This window comes from Garra rufa, unplaced genomic scaffold, assembly GCF_049309525.1.
Source record: "Garra rufa unplaced genomic scaffold, GarRuf1.0 hap1_unplaced_002, whole genome shotgun sequence".
Classification (NCBI taxonomy): Eukaryota; Metazoa; Chordata; class Actinopteri; order Cypriniformes; family Cyprinidae; genus Garra; species Garra rufa.
Genome location: NW_027394277.1, coordinates 12,331,125 through 12,337,124, shown reverse-complemented (window position 1 = coordinate 12,337,124; position 6,000 = coordinate 12,331,125).

The following is a 6,000-nucleotide window of genomic DNA, read 5'->3' as shown; positions in this document are numbered from 1 at the left end:
CGTGGCGGCCATAGCAGCGTTCTCGAAAACAACGCTAGGTCAGTCAATAGGGAAGAATGATTTAATCATCCGCTTCCTTAAAGGAGCAAAAAGGTTAAATCCACCCAGACCGCCCTCAGTCCCAACATGGGACCTTTCGGTGGTGTTGGACGCTATGAAGAGCGAACCATTTGAACCACTACGGGCGGCCGAATTAAAATATCTGTCTCTTAAGGTCATATTCCTACTAGCGCTCGCTTCAGTGAAGCGTGTGGGAGACCTGCATGCGCTTTCCGTGGGCGCGACATGCTTGGAGTTTGGACCCAACGACTCAAAAGTCATACTCAAACCCAAGCACGGATACGTGCCAAAGTCTATTAACACACCGTTTCGAGCACAGGTCATCGCACTGTCTGCTTTACCGGCTGTGGATGGAGAGGCTGACGCGAGACTCTTATGTCCAGTTAGAGCGCTAAGAGTCTATGTGTCTCGCACGTCTGCTTTTAGACAGACAGAACAGCTGTTTGTTTCGTTTTACGGACATTCTAAGGGAATGGCTGCGTCAAAACAGACTTTATCCAGATGGATAGTGGATGCCATTGCACTGGCCTACGAGTCTAAGGGCATGCAATGCCCGCTGGGTGTTAGAGCACATTCCACGAGGGGCGTGGCCTCGTCGTGGGCTTGGTCGAGTGGGATCGACTTGCAAGATATTTGTACGGCGGCAGGCTGGGCCTCTCCGTCTACATTTATAAGATTCTACAACCTGGAGGTTCCCGCCTTACAGGCCAAATTGCTGTCGGTCTAGATTTTAGCAGATATCTGGACCCACGTTCTGAGTCCATCCAGGCCGTTTACCCGCCCGGATACTCCAGGAGCTAGTGTGTTTAGGGCACTAATCCCCTTACATGTTTAAGCACTGTATGAACCCCGGGCTACGGCCCTAGGGTCTATGGTATCAGATGTTGGCATGCACGGCGTTTTACAGGGCGTTCCCCTAGCGTAAAGCTACGCAGTAAGAGTGACCTCTCGTAAGAGAACGTACTCGGTTACTAACGTAACCTCGGTTCTCTCAGAGAGGGAACGAGTACTGCGTACCTTGCCGTGCAAGCGTCTGCTCTGAGCGCTTTTACGATGAAAAAACCAGAGTGTAGCTACCTGCGAGCGATATTTATAGGCTGAGATCACGCCACTTTCGGCGGGAGATGACGTATCAGGCGCGAAAGGCGCTCATTGGAGCGGACTTCGCGCCAAGCCTCGCTCGATAGGTGCTGCAGTTGCTGCAGAGCAGCCAATAGGCACGCAGCACGCCTCGCCTATGTCTGCTCACTGCGGCAACGCGTTTTACATTAATACAAAATTAAGGATAATTTTTTGGCTTCAATATCTCTCGCGGAAAGGATTTTCCCCTAGCGTAAAGCTACGCAGTACTCGTTCCCTCTCTGAGAGAACCGAGGTTACGTTAGTAACCGAGTACGTTTATTCAGGTGTGCTATTAGTATATTTCTTTTAAACTAAAACTAGGAAAGTATACTTTCAGTTACTTCTCAGAAATATACTTAAAATGGCATTTAACCCTCCTGTTATCCTTGGGGTCAATTTGACCCCATTCAATGTTTAACGTATGTACATATATAATTGACTTTTTTTTTTTGCTTCAGATTGAATGACTTTTCCTAATTTAATGGGGAAAACTTGGTAAACATAAAACTAACATGATATTATTTGTTCAATGCCCTGTACACATTTTTGTTACATCGGTGTTCTTTGGGGTCAATTTGACCCCAGTTTCTTTTAGCTGTATAAAACATAAAAAATATAAAAAATTTACACACATTTGTTTTGGGTGATATTGAGGTCACTATAACATGCTATGATTTTATAATATGCACTATAATTTTATATGTTAAGTATAATAAAAATAAAAAATAAAACTAACACAACCATACCTGTAGTATTGCGAGAACCACTGTCAGTTGAATTGCTCTCTCAATCGAAAATGGCCTCTACGCAAAGGTTTTCTGTCAGTGAGATTTTGTCACAGGTTTTTGACAGTGAAAGTTGGGGGGTGTTTCAGAGTGTTGTTAAGTAGTCAACAAAGACATCAATTACCTGACACTAACCTTTTAGCAAAAAAATATCATATTCTAGAGGTTTTAAATTTGGGGTCAAATTGACCCCAGTGGGAAAAAGGTGTTAGCGGATTTTAGGGTAACAGGAGGGTTAAGTACACTTGACTTATACTTAATAAATAAGTCTTATTTAAGCTATATCTGTGCTCTGAAAATCTGTGTTTTCATTGTTATACGCTAGGGGCACTATTGCACATCTTCTGTAGAGAACTTCCTAAACACAAGTGAAGAAAAAACCGACACAACAAATGCTTCCACATGCAATCATCAGACGTAAAACAGCATCAAAACCATAAAACTGTGTAACATTATGGAATAAAATGTCGACCCATGAAGAGGTAATAATGACTGTCAAGCTTTGGGGTGTTGATCAACTCCATCTACATTTTGAAAATCATGAATAGTCTTTTTTTAGCTTTTTGTTCAAAATGTTATTCACTTATTTATTTTTATGAAACTTACCCACATTTAAGTGTGTATTAAAAAAAATGCATGAAGCTAGAATAAAATGTTTTTGTTTACAAGCAGATACTCTGTTCTTTCTTTTGATCTTTTGTATGTTCAGATACTCATATAACAAAATATATACAAATTAATACCTAAATAGGTATATAGTAATATACTTAAAGTATGATGTAAAGTTCACTTAAAGAAAACTTACAAGTATACTCACAGTATAAAACTACTAAACTAGAAGTTTACTGAGACTATACTTCAGAGTGTACTAAAATGCATAAAAAAGTATTTAATTATAATTATAATCAGTATACCTATAAGTTCACTTTTATTATACTTGCAGTAAAAACTAAAAACAGATGTGAACTAGTTGTGTACTTATGGTTTACTACTGTTATACTTAAAGTATACTTAATAGTATACTTTTATATACTAGAAAGTGGGCCAATTTAGTCCCAATGAGTATACTTAAAAGTATACTACTAGTACACTGATATTTGTATACTTACTACATGAAGTATACTTAAAACATACTTGAACTTTACTTAAGTATACTTAATAAAATAAACTTTAAGTATACTTATTTTGGTAAGGGATACCATTCAAAATGTTATTTTATTTTATGTTATACTTTTTTTTAACAAGGATGCATTTAATTGATAGAGTGACAGTAAGGATATTTATAATGAACTTTCTATTCATTAAAAAATGTATTATGATGACAAAACTATTAAGCAGCATTTTCAACATTGATAATAAGAACCATTATTATTAATTGAACATCAATAATAACTGAGCAGCAAATCAGCATATTAGAATGATATCTGAAGGATCATAGAAAACAGTTGTTTCACAGTGTAAAAAAATATTTTACAATATTACTTTTTTACTCTATTTTTGATCACAAGGATGCAGCTTCTTTGATCATAAGAAAACTTAAAGGGGTCATCGGATGCAAAACTCACTTTTACGTGTTGTTTGAACATTAATGTGTGTTGGCAGTTTGTATACACAACCACCCCACAATGATAAAAATCCACCCAGTGGTATTTTTTGAATCTGTAAAAGTAATATCTACTTTTAAAATCAGATCATTCTCAGCTTCTTGTCGGTGTGACGACACACAGACAGAGGCCACTCCCACGATAGTTGATTGACATGAGGGCCTTACCTTAGACCCGCCCTCACCGAGCTGAAACAGTCTCTGATCGCCATTGTGTGACTCAGGTGCAGAGGAAGACAAGAATGTCTCTGATTGAGCGATTGAGGTGTTCTGTTGTTGGATGTAATAATGAACATAGCAGTCGTCATTTACTCCTGACATCTGAGCCGGTTAAGAGACGCAGAGGATAACGTTACTTTCGTTTTTGAAAGGAAAGCGCTGATCCCGATCTACATATGCGTCTATGTTCGTGCAAATCCTTCGTGATGCAGCTTCACCCCTTCAAAAAGGGTTTTTTATGCATCTTTACAAATGCCCCTACTTAATAATATGCTAGTTAGCAAGTTTCACAGCTAAATGTGCCTAAAGTAAACATTACGGCTCGTCATCCCACGGCAGAGAGGGGCGGGGCAAGCAGAGCAAGCGTTTAAAGGAACATGCAAGAGGAGCTCGCTCTAAAAAGGGCTGATTTTGACAAGGTAAAAAGAGTGTTTTTTACACTACCATTGAGAAATTTTAACCAAAGTATGTTATAGACTTCTCATATCAACTTGTGGAAAATGGGCATCCGATGACCCCTTTTAAGAGAAAAAAAAATCAAACATTAAGTATCTAGACACCCTGTGAGGCTCAGAAATGGGTTGTGTTTGAAACACTGCACTAACGATCCCCAAAATCTCTGGCCCACATTAGTGTGAGCACGTCTGACACGACATAATTCATCCTCCGGTAGGACGTCTCCTATGGCCTGTCAGGTTAGAGGTATTTGACTAATGACGTGGTGGTTGACAGAGCAGTAATTAGGGCTTTGGTGCTCAGCTGGCGCCACTAGCACAGATGTTAATGGAGGGGATCTGGGGGCGGGGGTGGAGATGCAGAAGGTTCTGGAAGGACGGGGTGGGGTGTGACTGTCTCCCCTCTGTCGCGCCCATCTCTGGGGACTTGGACTGTCTGGTTGGTGCTGTCATTTTGTTTTAGCAGGAAGCAGCTGCCCTTTAAATTAGTGAAGGGAAGGGCCAATTCTCCTGACGTGGGAAACCACAGGAGATTCATATACTATTAATATACTATAACACCCCACTAAGCATTTAAGCTTTTTTCAACAGTGGGGTTTTCTCAGTGATCCATTTTTGGAACCTTTCAGTGAACTGTTCTAAAAAGAACCATTTTTGTCTTAGTCTGAACATTTTAGTATTCTATAGAACCTTTTATGTAATGGAAAGATTCCATGAATGTTAAATATTTTTCATGGAATCATCAATGTCAATAAAGAACCTTTATTTTTATGACTGTTTGCTGAATGCTAAGAATTTACTTCCACACCAAAACAAATAAATGTGGCCAAATAAAAGTGCACATGCACTTTATGTTTGTGCAGTCGCTATAGGGCGGCACCATCCATGCATTATTTAGTAGTGATGGATGATGGCGTATTTTGAGGGCAGAGGGAACAGACCCAACCCTCTAGTCATAATTATTGTGCGGTTTGACAAAACGCTGAGATTTACTACAATCCAATGGAGACATTAGATGTCCATTAATGGAAGGAGACACCTCATAACTGAACTTGAATTATCCAGTTTATATCTGAGATTTGTGGCAATAATTTATTTATTTTGCTTTAAAATAAATGGTAATAAAATGCACAAATAATAATAATTTATTGTTATTTATTGTTATTTGTTTAAATTTTTTAATGTTCCATTTATTTGACCATAAATATCCATTTTAATATACTTTAAAATACAATTTATTTCTGTGATGCAAAGCTGAATTTTTATCAGCCATTTGTGATGAAACAATCTTCAGTGTCAAATGTCACTCTTTTCTGACAATATAAGTCTTTACTATCACTTTTTATCAATTTAAAACATCCTTGCTGAATATAAGTACTAATTTCTTTCTTTCAAGAAAGAAAGAAAGATAACATTTGCTTACCCCAAAAATGGAACGGTAGTGTATTATGTTAGAAAATATTTCTCTATATAAATGCTATTTATTTCATAAATAAATGCTGTTAATTTTCACATTTTATTCATCAAAGAATACTAAAAAAATTACAGGCTCCAAAAAATAAATAAATAAATAAATTAATTAAAAAAAAAAATAGGAATGATTTCTGAAGGAGTATTTCAGCTTTGCATCACAGAAATAAAATATATTTTAAAATATATTAAAATAGAAATTCACAATTTTAAATTGCAATAATATTACTGTTTTTTTTTTCTGTATTTTTAATCAAATAAACACAGCTTTGATGAGCAGAAAATA